Source organism: Calliphora vicina, chromosome 5 (assembly GCF_958450345.1).
Source record: "Calliphora vicina chromosome 5, idCalVici1.1, whole genome shotgun sequence".
Lineage (NCBI taxonomy): Eukaryota > Metazoa > Arthropoda > Insecta > Diptera > Calliphoridae > Calliphora > Calliphora vicina.
Window position 1 is genome coordinate 108,931,505 of NC_088784.1, and position 15,128 is coordinate 108,946,632.

The 15,128-nt window shown below is 27.9% G+C and overlaps 1 protein-coding gene across 2 annotated transcripts in view; it reads left to right on the forward strand.

Annotated features, from left to right (window-relative positions):
• The first annotated feature begins 820 nt into the window (after positions 1–820).
• emp (epithelial membrane protein) overlaps positions 821–15,128 on the forward strand; it is a 42,957-nt gene continuing 28,649 nt past the window's right edge. The window contains exon 1 of one of the 2 annotated variants that reach the window (XM_065511322.1): positions 821–1,271. The gene's annotated coding sequence lies outside the window, so the exon portion shown is untranslated. The remainder of the gene's footprint in view (positions 1,272–15,128) is intronic. The other variant, XM_065511321.1, reaches the window with a different exon arrangement.

Here is a 15,128-nt window from a genome sequence, read left to right on the forward strand (position 1 = left end):
AGATTCGGCACAGCCGAATATAGCTCTCTTACTTGTTTTTAATTAGATTTGTTTATTCCGCTCTATGTGTTTTATAAACATTCGTATGTGTGATTATTATGAGTAAAATTTTGGTTTGAGTTTTTTTTTCTAGTTTCCGCTCTAGTTTCTATGATAGGAGTACTGATAACAAACCAGGTACTGGAACGCGACATTTTCATTTTCTCATGATAACAACTCAGATTAGTTGAAAATATTATACAAATTTCGATTTTTTTTTGTAATATAATGTTAGAAAAATAGTTTGTTTATGAACATTTTTATTTTCGGTTACAGTGGGACTTTCTATGGAAACGCCCATATACAAATCTATTTCGTTGTACTATTTAATAAACAATGGCGAGTTTGAAAACAATTTACCGGTTTTCTTTATGTTTTTGTCATTGTTTTTGTTTTATTTTTATGAAGGAATAACTTCGAAATCGAAATGGATGTCTTTTGTTTATTATGGAAATTCAGACAAACACTTTTCGTTGAGTGTGTTTATGTTTCAACAGATCTTTCAAACTTTGGCTCAATGTTTGTTCGTTTGTTTGTGTAAAAGCTTAAAACATTTAGCTTTTTCCTCGCTGCTACTTACTGTTGTTGTTGCTGTTGCTGTTATTATTATTGTTGTGAGTATTGGTGCTTGCGTAGCTTGGCCCCATCATACTACCTGTTTAGTGGGTTTGAGCCAAGCTTAAACAAAACCAGCCAATATGTGTGTATGATAAAAAAACAACAACAACAGCAACAACATCAGTGATAGCCATAGTATCTACGAAAGCGGCAGCTACATATTTATTTGTAAAGCAAACAACGACGATACTTGGCTCTAAAATAAATTTCTTGTCTTCAGTTTTTCATAGTCGTTGCTAGCGTGAATAACTGCAATTTGAAAATTTTGTAGACGAAAAAACACACAAGAAAATTCACAAAAAAAATTCAAAAAAACAAAAACAAAAGTGCGCTTAAAACGAAACTACAAAAAGAAAAACAAAAAATAGACTTAAGAGAGTGAAATTACGGGTTTTGTTTCTATTGCAAGAAAATTTTTAAAACAAATTATTATTGTTGTTTGTTGCTTTAACGAAAAAGCTGTGAAAAAAAATCAAAGAAAAATACACCTCAAAAAAAAAATACATAAAAATAAATTTAACGGAAAAATTAAGCAACATTCATAATTTAATAAATTGAGAATAATAAAATTATTGGAAATAAATTAAACTAATTTTCCAACAACTAAAACGTAGGTGAAAAAAAATTATTTTTTAGTTTATAAAAATTTTCTTTTATCTTAAATATTATCTTTGAGCGAACGCTAACAGATAACAACATTAACATTATCACCATGATCACCATCTTTATCTTTGTCATCATCATTAAGAGTAGCTACTAGCTAGATCATTTGTACTAAATACACAAATACTTAAAGATTTATTTATTTATTGGTTACAAGAAACGAATGAATGTATGAATGGATGAATAACCATTAACCACTTAGATGATTTCCACACTTTTTTCTTTTGTAGACAGATCTTTAAGGTGTAAAATTTACTTTTACAGAGAATTGTTAAGAGTTTCTTTCTGCTGCTTTTAATATTGTATCGTTTATCAATTTCTATTTCGTTCACTTACATTTCATTAGTATTCCATGTGTATTTAATTAAAACGACAAGTTTTAGTTTTTTTTATTAAATATTTATTATGTTTTGTTTTGTTATGTATTTGAAATTTGTTTAAAAATTCACCTCAAATAATTTTGAATTTAAAATTATGCAAATTCCATAATATCTAGTTTTGATTTTTAATTTTTTTCCAAGCAGTTTGTTGATAACAAACCTTAAATTATTTCCGTATTTAAACACGATCTGCTTTTAGATGGTCATTTATTGTATAAAACATTATTAATTTAAAGAAAATTTTAGTTTTTTAACAAGGTTAATAATTATGCTCAAGTGATTTGAAATATTTTTAATAAATTTTGAATTATTTACATTAAATTATTTAATTGCTGTGAATTAAATATGACATTGATAAATTTTCCATCAAAATTTCAAATATAATTTGAATATTTATAAGAATTAATTAAGCTTTTTAATTAGTATTTGAATCTAACTAAATAATTGCTGTAAAAATATGTTGGATGGTGGATAATGTTTTATCTTTGCATATTGATCTGAATATTGATCGGAAAAAGAGCTTTAAACTTCAATAATTAAATTAGAGCTTAAATCACTTAAATATTTATTCGAAATTAAAACAAGTAAGGTAGCTATAAAAGTTTTTAAATATTTTAGGTAAACAAATGTATTTTTTTTTAATTTAGTCGCGAAAAGAATTTTATGCAAATTTTTTTTTTCTTTTTTAATTTAATTTTTTTTTTTAAATTTATTAGTGAAAAAATTTTATAACAAAAAAATTTTTTTTGGTGAAAAAAATTATTATAAATTATATACGCCATTGCAAAGGTATTTGAAATGTCTATTATTGGATATCCATATTGTCTATATTACTGACTTAGTAATCCAGATATACATAGATAAAAATATATTTCAAAAATCGAGGTTTCCTTATGTCTGTATGTGGAAATCAACTTTTCCTAGCCCCCAAATAACTTACATCCGTGATTCATAGATCAGTATATCGGGAATTCTACCGGCTAGGTTGCTATTTATAATCGAGAAAATCGGCCGGCCTACAAATGGCTGAGATATAAGGAAATAAACAAGACAACCTCGATTTTTAACCTATTTTTTATATATATCTGGATTATATTTCAAAGACCTTTGCAACGGCGTATATTATGTCATAGTAAGTCGGACCTACAATGGGTCAAAATAGAAAAAATATTTTTTAACCCGAATTTTTCTTCACCAAACTAATTTTTTTGTCATGAATTTTTTTTTTTAAATTAAAATATTTTGAAAAAATTGTTTTTTAATCTACTATTTGATTCATAATCTATATTGAGTTATTTTTCAAACAAGATATAGAAAACTAAGCTTTTCTTCAAGAAGAAGAAGGGCTAAAAATTACTTTTCACGAAATTGGACCATTTGAAATTCCTTGGACTTTGCAATACTTTCATTTGATATTATAGTAATACTATGTACAGAATTTAGTATCCGAGTTAGAGTTGTCAAATATTCGACATATTCAAAAACCGGTTTTCGAATAATTCGAAAAAGCGTAATTTTTAAAAACCGGTTTTCGGTTTTTTCTATCAAAAACCGGTTCGAATAACCGGTTTTTAAATTCTTTTTTCAATTTAAGAATTGAGTGACAAATGTATATATAAGTTTGTAATTTCTACGTATATATATTCTGCATCGATTCGTAGATAGCGAAATCGATATAGCCATGTCCGTCTGTCCGCCTGTATGTTGAAATCAACTTTCCGTGGCCCCCAAATAACTTACATACATGATTCATACATCAATATATCGGGAATTCTTCCGGCTCGGTTGCTATTTAATAGACAAAATCGGCCCACAAATGGCTGAGATATAAAGAAAAAACCGGGATAACCTCGATTTTTGTCCTATTTTGGATATATATATCTGGATTACTAAGTCATTAATATAGACAATATGGATATCTAATGATAAATGTTTCAAATTCCATTGCAACGATGTATATAAGGCTATAGTAAGATGGAGCTACAATGGGTCAAAATCGGAAAAAATATTTTTTTGAATTTTTTTTTTCATCAAAAAAATTTTTTTGTCATAAATTATTTTTCACCGAAACATTTTTTTTAAAAATAAAAAATTAAAAAAAAAAATTGGAAAAACTAAAAAAAAAATTATTTTGTTTAAATAAAAATATTTTTAAGTATAATTTGGTGAAGGGTATATAAGATTCGGCACAGCCGAATATAGCTCTTTTACTTGTTGTATTAAAATTAATCGCATAAATCTCAAAATAAATTTTAAAAAATATTCGATTTTGTCGAATAATTTGTGACAAAAAAACCGGTTTGTCGAATAACTCGAAAACTGTCCTTTTTTAAAAACCGGTTTAAAAAAACCGGAAAATTGGAAATAACCCGGTTTTTCGAATAACTCGAAAACCGGTTTGACAACTCTAATCCGAGTTATATCAAACATATTTGCCAAATTAAAACAACTGTCTGTCCTTTATTGATCGATTGTTTTTCAGCACAGATAATTAAGAAAGCATTTCTGACAGATTTGAGTGTTTTTAGTGCTATCTTGAAGCTTCCGAATGATAATTTTGGGTAATACATCTTGATATTAAAGTAGGTTTTTGCTTATTTCTCAGACAATTATGGATTGATTTTGCTGATTTTCAATATCAATTTTGTTTAAATATTTTGAATATTTTTATCAGAATCAGACAACCTTAGCCTTCACCATCCGGATCATAGGTAAACGTATTGAATACTTACTCTTAAAAATTAGGGTTTTTCTTTCAAATTTTCAAAGTATTGGCCATTGTTAGCTACATATGTTCTCATCTTTCTGGAAACATATGAATTCCGTGCCAAAAGAACTGCTCATATTTTGAAGAACAAATCAAGTCAATTTGGGATACTCTGTTCCAAAGTGAAGCGTATCACAGAGAGATCGTTCTGCACCGATCGAAACAAATAGTAGTCGGTCGGGCACGGTCTGGACTATAAAGCGGGTGAAGCAAAACTTCCCAACTTCACTCTAAATAGTTTTAACAGGTATTGCAACATGTGGCCGAGCGTTATCATGATATAATATTCGGTTACATGTCTGGCCTCATGCCAGTTGCATAAGTTGCATTCGGGCAGGTTCCCTGTAAAGGTCTGTTCAGATTTCAGCAGCTCATAATACATAGACCAAAGATGGATATTTGTCTTTGGTGTCGATTCGGCTGGTTGACCGGGTTTCACATACGATCTCTTACGCTTCGGTTTATTGTAGTGGATCTATTTTCCATCGTAAGTAATGATTCAGTGCAAAAATTATTTTCTTTTATAGCGTTAAAGCAGCATTTCAGACATACAAAATCGTGTTTCAAGGTCTCTCAGCTTCAATTAGTATGGTACCCAATTTCCCTGTTTTTGAATGAATCCTGCTACTTCCATACGTTTTGAAATTGCTGATTGAGAAGCTCCCAATGATTTTGAAAGCACTTGTTGAGTTTGACAACAATCTTCATGGCCTAATGCCTCTGAAAATAAATGACATATAAGTTATTAAAAATAAAAAGCGAATGTGTGTGAATATAAATTTAAGTAGCACAGACAAAAACCAATTTTTTTAGCACAGCCCATTTTGCAGTTAAGAGATCGCTATTAGTCATAATCATGGCAAGTTTAAAAATGCACAAAAATAATTTAAAAATCCTCAAAAATACTTGAAAATATGCAGAAATAAAGAAAAGGGTTTATAATTTCCCGAACTTTTTCAATTCCCGGAAAATTTTTGAAAAAAAATCTGTTCATGACGGGAATTCCGTGGAATTTTAATTACTAAATTAAAAACCAGTAAAATTTTTCAAATAAATTGATAAAATTCAATAATTTCAGGTCCCACCAAGTTAATTCTTGAAAAAATGCATAATTGGTTTTCAAAGATAACTTTTTCAATTCAGAAATTTAAAGCAGTATTTTCTCTAAATCTGACAGGTGTTTTAAAGTTAATCCTTTCTATAATTCCTTTAACAACTTAAAATTTCAGTTTGAGTTAAATTGTTCTACTAGAAATTTAAATTTTCCTGGTTTAAATAATTGTTCTTTCTGCTTTTGTCAGCCAAAGAAAATGTTTTGATTGTGATAACTGAATTTATTAATATGTAATCAAATGAGTTAGTCGAAATTGAGGCATTTTTCTTTGTGGCTGAAAAATTTTATTTAGGCTGACAAAAGTTTGTTTATTTAAATCCTAATTCTTCTGTGTCACATCAAGAAATTCCAGAAATTTCCCAATTATGAACCCTTTCATAACTGCAAAGCGTTGCCTTTTTGCTAAATACCTATTTCTGAATTTTCATATGGTTTATTTCTATTCTTAACCTAAAAATGGTTGTCAAGATAAAAATTTATCAGGTATAGTCCACATTTATTAGTATTATTGCTTTGTTATGACAAAATTGTTAATGCTTTTGCTCAGACAATTTAGCCTTGACAATAAACTTTATTAATTGTTATGACAAATATTTGTCAAGTATAGACCGGGGCTATTTCTCACCATAGAACTAATTCTTTTAATTCCCTAACAAAATGCCACCATGTATCTAAATATCCACTTATGTATTTTGCCTATAGTTTCTTGTATTTAAGTTTTTGATTTTTTTCTTCTCTAGTAGTTTTACAATTCATTCGTCGATTGCAAAAGTTTTTTTTTTGTTTTCTTTAATTCATTTTGTTTTAGTTTTCAGCTGGTTTTTTCTTTTAATTTCAATTTAATTTAAAGAAAAAAATCACAACAAAAGCAAGAAAAATACACACAGGTTTTTATTACTTTATTTTTTTATTTTAAATTTGGTTTTGGTTGATCGATGACAAAATGTTGGTTCGTTCGTTCGTTCGTTCGTCTGAGCAAGAAAATGAGTGGAAGTGTAAAAATTGTTTTTATTTTACTATATGTATGGATTTATGTATGTACTTTTCTAGTGTTGTTGTTGGGATTTCATTGGAGAAGAAGATGAAAAAAAAACAAAAACTTTTTCTTTTTAACCGTTTCTTTTACTACAAAATTACAAACATTTAATGGCATTTTACAGGTGTTGTTTTTGTTGTGGTTGTTTAGACAATCACTGAACATAATTATCATGTACAAAAACAATAGCAACACTTTCATACTGTCTTAAATAGAGAGAGAAAAACAACTAAACAATAACAACAACAACACAGGCATGTAAACGAAAGAGGTGTGTTGTGAATTGTTTGTGTTTTTTTTTATTAAAGGGATTAGCGCAAAAAAAAGAAAGAAGAAAACAGAAAAAGAAATTGCAAATTTGTACACACACTCACGAATACAAACATAAATATTGTAGACATTTTTAATCATGACACATTTTTTAGCATTGAGTGTATAACTTAACAGTGACAAACAATTAAACAGACTCTTAAACTTTAATTCAACTCGACTCAAACATTACTTCTAGAAAAAATGCTAAAAAAGTGCCAAATCAAATACAAAATGCTAAAATTGCTATTTTGTATAGAAATTCTAATAAAATTTATAAAATTTTAGAATTTTTTCTTTAAAAAAAGTCAACAAAAATGTGAATTTTTCTGCACTGCACTGCAAAATTTCCATACAATTTGCTATTTCTTTTACTTCCTTTTGTTGAGAGATTGTGAAAAACCGGATAATAATTATCTTATTTTTTTCTTAACTTTTTTATACAAAATGACTGCTAACATTTGTTCGTTAGTGTATCATACATTTCAAGTGATAATTAAATTGTTAATAAACGTATTAAATGGCAGATTTATGAAGAAAAAACTGCTTATCATTGTTCTTAATTTCAAAATTACCCAACGTTTGTATAACGATACTTAAGATCAATGTTAAAACAGTTTTATTTATCTGCAGCTAAAGAAATTTAAAGTTAAACTTTTAAATGTTCCGCATTCCATGGTTTTAAATTTATGAGCGGTTTAGTTACGCATCGTAATTAACACGCTATGGTTTACTGGCATAAATTTTTTGGGTGTACTTGCTGCTATTTGCAGTGGCCGATAATGATTTGAAGAAAAACAACGGAAACATTTTAATTTAAAACTGTTATTAATTACATATTAATATACTTATACATACATACATATGTATGTAACATTGTACATAAATATTTACTTCCGATGGATAATTTTGATTTTATAATTAATTATATTTTTTCAATATGAATTGTGATAGTCTTGTTATAAGTATGTATGTATGTCTAATCAGTTTATTACATTAACAGGTTTTGATAAAATAATTTATAAATTCAATTTACAACTAATATTAGGAGTATTTGAAAATTTGCAATGCTCCCCTGGCTGTGTGCAACCCTCGCTCTTAAATGTTGCACTTTTAGCCGTTAAAAAGTTTCCACTTTTTTTCCATTTGTCAGTAATTTTAAATATTCAAGCAGATGAAACATGAAATTTTTGTTGGTTATCCAAATAATTGTTACAAGATCACTTAGTAGACAAACTTCAAATTCACTTCCTGCAAAAAAAACATGGATTTTGCAACATTAATAATTGTTGGAACCTTGTACATAATTATTATTTTTTTATATCTATTTGTGTTCTATGAAATAAGTTAATAGTTTTATAATACATATGTAGGTACGTCTTATTACTAATTAATGGAATAAATATTTATTTTATAATTAATACAATAGTAATTGCCAATAATTAATTTCACATTAGACTTTGAATATACATATATTTAAAAAATATGCGCGCGTGGTGATATCTGACAAGTGATTTGTGGGATTTTTAAAACTTAATATTCTTTTGAACTTGACAACAGCTCCCGAAATCACTCGCAAGAAAGTATCGCTTTTTAATAATCGTTTTGAGGGGAAAATTTCTAGTTTTGTTTCGAGAATCAACTGTTTACAATCGTAACACTAGTCCGTTTAACACCATTGAAGCGTTTATTTCAATAACCAGTCAAGTAACAAATTATTGATTTTGAGTAAATCAAAGAAAACTTCCTAGCAGCCTAAAAATTACTTCTACAAAATTGATATTTTTTCCTATGAAAGTTATACATTTGATAAACATAAAACTTTTTTTTATCAATATTATTTATTTAAATATTTAAAAAATGATCAGCCCAACTATGAATAAAAATTCCCTGGGAGTTTTTTTCCCCATTTTTCCAATTCAAATTCCATGTTAAATATAAGAAAAGGGAAAAAACTTCCGGGGAATTTTTATTGATAATTGGGCTTAATATAAAGTTTGCATCTTAACTGGTTTTTGAAACAAGCAACCATCACTATTGTAAATTTCATATGAAACATTCTAATTTTATTAGGAACTTCAAAAGTAAAATGACAAATGGTTTACGTGGTAGTTCACTACGTGCGAACAATCAAGTAGAGTCGAAGGGACCCCGTTTTGATGAAAAAAAAAGACAAATGAATTTTATAAAGAGTTTAACTAGTATTCAATTATACATATTTGTTCTGAAATAACTATTCGTCATCATATAATCTACAGTGCTTTCTGCATTCCACAAAACTATTCATATCCCACTAAGAAGGGTTTTAGAGCTTGTAAATATTTTATTTATTTTAAAATTTATTGAAACTTACAACATTTATGGAAAAAAATAGATTAGGGCCTAGTATTAAATAATAGAAGCTGTCACTTGACTTCTTTTTGCACTAAACACGGATTTCTCGGCTTTGTTTTACCATAATAGGGATCAGTATTTAATTTTTTTTTATCATTAAATGATGAATTTACCTTTACAAAACAGTAATACCCCAATAACTCAATTCCGAATTTTTTGTTGCTTGACTGGTTTTTAAAATAAACGATTCAATTGAGATAAACATTCCACAGGCTCAATTGTTTATGGAGGAGACGACAATATTACACATATTTGGAGAGTTTTTATACCATGTTTTCAACATGTTATTTGTAATTATATTTCGGATCCTATATCTCTCTATGTGTTGGTTGAAAATCCAGATATCCAATAGGCTCACATGTGGAATCAATGTATGGAACAGTAAAGTGAATTTTTGTATTGAAAATCAGCCCACACCCAAATCAGCAAACACCCACTATAACTTCTATTTTTTACCCAACAATTTATATACAAAAATTAGCTCTCTCATAATGTAAATTGGCAAGAAATACTTTCAGAATTGTCTGTATTTAATAGGACTTTCAAATCCGGTTTGATATCGCATTTAAATTCACACCTCTAATAAAAATTTACTTAAAAATTTCGAAACATTTGTACAATAACAACTGCTCATCTTTTGAGGCTAAGAACGAATCAAGCCAATCTCGGATAGTCTGTTCCAAAGTGAAGTGTATTCCAGAGAAAGCATTCTGTATCAATCGAACGGGCAAAGTTTGAACCATAAGGCGGGTGAGGTAAAACTTCCCAAACTCTTCATTCTAAATTGTTTTTAACATGTATTGCAACATGTGGCCGAGCTGTGTCATGATTGAATATTACGGTTTCATGTTTAGCCACATATTCTGTGCGTTTTTCGGCCACTGCTGGCTTCAAACGTATCAGTTGCGATCGGTACAGGTTGCCTGTGATGGTTTGATAAGATTTCAGAAGCTCATAATAGGTAGGACCATTTTGCTCCCACCAAATGCAGAGAATTGCCCTAGCACCATAAATTTTTAGCTTTGGTGTCGATCTCTTACTCTTCGATTTATCGTAATGGATCCATTTTTCATCGCAATTAATGATTCGGTGTAAAAATGATTTTATTTTATAGCTTATGTATGAAATGACATACAAAATCGTCTTTCAAGGTCTCTCAGCTTCAATCCTGCTGAGAGACCTTGATATGCTGCATGAGTAGTTCCCAATGATTTTGCAAGCTCATGTTGACAATCTTCATGGAGTAATGCCTCCAATTCTTGGTCTTCAAACTTTTTTGGCTGGCCTGGGCGATTTTTGTCCGTGTCAAGATAACCACATCTGAACCACATAAACGATCTCTCGCACGTTGAAACCGATGGAACATGGCGGCGAGCAATCGGTTTGCTTCAGTGGCACTTTTTTCAAATTAAACAAGTAAAGCTAAACTTTCCGCATATGACGCTTTGTTGGCACAAAATTCGACATTTTCGATGAAAAAAAAAACTTAGTTAGAATAAATGACAAGTATGTACCCTTTAAAATGACATATTAAAAAGAAAAACCGGGTTGAAAAGATACGCCACCTATTGTAAATCCCGCATTTTTAAGTCATACACCCAATACAATTTTTGTACTGAATTGTTTTTTAATTTGTTTATACATTAATTTTCATTTTATTTTACTAAACCTATACTGCCGAATTGGCATTTTTTTGAAAAATGCCTTATGTGATTGTCGTCATCACAATTTGACCCAAATATAATGGGGTTAAGAGCAACTGCAAAATTCATACTAATTAGTTTCATGAAACTAAGAAAAAATAAAAATGAAAAATTAAGTAATAAACAAATTTGAATATTCAACAAAAAATTGAATTGAAAAAAAATCCAATTTAGTACTAAAATGCAATAATAGTCATAAATCGATTTATTTATAAATCTATGGCTGATAATAAAATGGTACTTTTACAATTTAATAAATTAACACAATACGAATAATTATTTGTTTAAAATCTTACAATAGAATATAATTTTAAAGCAGATTTACAAAAATAATATCAATTGTGGAATAAAGACATTTAATTTTATTTCCTTTACAATATTCACCCATGAATGAGTATTTGAATAAAATTTGCATTATTTAAATTTCTTTCCAAATCTTTGAATTTCTTAATTCACTTTTATTTAAGAGTGTAGTCATGATTTGATCAAGTGTTGAGAGCTTGATCATTATGCCGAAATATTTAAATTTAAAATAAAGCAATTTAATATTTTTTTTTCTTCAAATTTCGTTTCTTTTTTTTCCATTATGAGTTTTTATGTTTATAATGATTGCAATAAAAAAATATAGTAAATTGCCGATTTATGATCAGTTTTATTTTTATATTTGTGGTTTTTTCACAACATAATTATTGAGATACATCCATTCGTACATAGATACAATATACATCTACATGTATAAAAGTATCTGTGTGTAGAGCACATGTTCATGGAGAGGAGTATTTTACATGTCTGTATTTTTTTTAACTTTTTTACGCTTAATTTTATTTGTTGGCTGGCGTTATTATGAATATTCGTATTCATTGGTAATCGGTGTTTTTCGAGGAGCATTTATTTATTTATATGTATTTTTTTTGTTGTTTTTCTGTTGATTACCTTGGAATTTTAACTGCAGTCGGTTGAGCAAACATTAAAATACGAAAAAGAAGTCGAAAAAAACAACAACAACATTATTAACAACAATAATAAATAGACAAACGCTTTCTTTGAGTTTTTTTGGGTTTTTTTATTACAATGGTTTTTGCTTTAAGTTTGTTTCATACAGTGGGCCAGCTAATTAAGGGCACATTCGAAAGAAATATTCAAGTTTCTTTGTAATTTTCATAAAAAACAAAAGGTTTTTTTTTTGCCCAATAACTAGATTTTCAACTTTTAGTTCATACTGCGATAAGATTCGTTACAACTGAATATAGGCACTTTGATTGGTTTTCAATTAAAATTATTGAATTTATATTCGCATAGAATCTAAAGAAATTGAGTAGAAATAAACTGGTTTTTTCACAAAAAGAATAAGAATTAAGTTGAAGAAATATAAATTGATTTAATTAATTGTTGAATTAATAATACAATCAACAATAAATTTCAGTGAATTTATCAATAATTAAATTGGGAATTTAGCACATAAAAACTGGATTTTAATAATAAATTTTATATTTTTATATTAATCTTCATGATTACGGAGAAGTTAAATAAAATGAAATAGTCTTGGCAAATATTAAAAATCTAAAAAATCGCCCCAGAAATGAGAGATATAAGCAAAAACTCGCGATTACCATTGAAAATATATTCCAAAACAAAATTAGAACAAGTAAGAGAGCTATATTCGGCTGTGCCTTCACCAAATTATACTTTAAAATAAAAATTTAAAATATTTTTAGGTAAACAAAATTTAAATTTTTTTTCCAGTTGTTTTTTTGAAATTGTTTTTTAATTTTTTTTTTTAAATATATTTTTAAATTTTTTATTTTAAATTTTATATATTTTTTTTAATTTTATATATTTTTTTTAATTTTAAAATTTTTTTTTTTTAATATTTAGTGAAACAAAATTTTGTTAAAAAAAAAATTTGGGTTAAAAAAGATTTTGACCCATTGTAGGTCCAACTTACTATGGTCTTATATACGTCGTAGCACAGGTCTTTCAAATATCTATCATTAGATATCCATATTGTCTATTAATCCAGATATGGGTTAAAAATAGGTCAAAAATCGAGGTTGTCCTGGTTTTTTCCTTATATCTCAGCCATTTGTGGACCGATTTTCTCGATTTTAAATAGCAATTGAGCCAGAAGAATTTCGGAGATATTGATGTATCATTCGTGTATGTAAGTTATTTGGGGGCTTCAGAAAGTTGATTTCAACACACAGACGGACATGGCTATATCGACTCCGCTATCTATAACGATTCAGAATATATATACTTTGTGGGGTCGCAAATGAAAAATGTAGAAATTACAAACGGAATGACAAACTTATATGTATATACCCTTGCCACTCATGGTGAAGGGTATAATGATGAAATATCGTTAACCAAGGTCTGGTGATTTTCCGAAGCCCCCTGATGAACTTCCCACACACATGTGGTAACAATATATAAGACTTAGTGATGACAAGTATTGAAAATGAAGTCAGATGACCCAGAAATTATAGACAGAAATTAACAATATGGGAGTCCCCATATAACCTATATAACTAAAAACTATAATATATATTATGAACTTCTTTCTGAATTGTAGTAGCAGTCTGAATTTCTCACAGTTATTGTTAATGAAACCTTTAAAGTTTTAGAATTTGTTTAATGAAATTGAAGCAGGTAAACTGAATTTATGAATTTGAAGGGGTAGACAATATATAAAATTGAATTAGACATTTTCAGTATAATGTATCTTATTTAGTTTGAAACCAAATCTTAACAATTTTATTTATGCTGAATGGACAAATTCATTTGTTGTCTTAATTCTTTAGTACTCCAAACGTATTGAATTCATTTACTTAAGTATTAATTCTTTATTGAATCAATCAAGAATCAAAGTATGTTGAATGATTTAAACTGTTCTCAAATGTATGTATTACATACAATAGGCTTTAAACATTTTAATTCAATGATTTGAATTAACAAAAATTGAATTATTCAGAGGCTGAATGAATTCTGTTATGAATTAATTTCAATATTGTAGAAGTAATTTTTAGGCTGCTAGGAAGATTACTTTGATTTACTCAAAATCTATAATTTGTTGCTTGACTGGTTTTTGAAATAAACTATTCAAATAAATGCCTTTGAATGAAGCTATATAATTCGATTTTGAGAATAAAATTATGGAATGAATGTTTGAGATTTTTTTAATTCCGCAATAAGATTTTATTGTATTTATTTGCAGCTCTGTTTGAGATTTATAATGACCATGGGAATTGGTAATAACTTGAATTGAATTTCAACCGATTTCTAATTTTAATATATCTTAATAGAAAGACAGTTTAGCAAAGAGTTGGATTTTTGGAAATTTAAAGATTTTTAAAGGTATCGATCGTTTCAATTCTAGATATACAATTGACAATTGTGTTGGAAAATATAGTTCAATAAATAAAAAATTATTCTAAAATTGCACAATTTGGCAGAAAATATTAATTAAATTTAAATATTTTTATGTCTCACACAATAATGATGTTATTCCAAAAAGTATTTTGTATTGCACAGTAGAGTGGCGCAAATTTTTTTTTTTTTTGGAATTTCGGAACGCATACCCAAGTGCTATTAAGGGTTAATTTTAATTTTTGTGCTGTTATTATAAATACTAGACATCATGTTATACTTTTCTTGAGTTTCATCAAAATCGGACCAAAAATATATAACATTTCGCTATTTTTCCTTGAGAAATTCCAAATATTGAAAAATTTGACCTTCTCGATTTAAGGGTTGGCGTTTTCCGATTTTAGTAAAACTTTCAGACTATATTTATAATTATATGGATTATAATATTCTTAATAGCTTTTACTTAAAAATCATAACAGTAAGGAAATTCGGCTCATTCTCCAAAATATGGCCAAAAAATTAGTTTTTCTCGAAAATCGCAAAATTTAAATTGCAGGTACGGAAAAACTATAGGAGGTATTGACATAATTTTTCACATTTTTATTCCCTATTATGTTGGCAATAAATCCCCAAGTGATGATCAAAAAATTCTGAAAATTGTTTAACAAAATTTTTAAAAATTTGAAATTGGAGTTTTGAAACTGCCGTTAAAAAAATATTTTTTTTGGTCATACCTGCG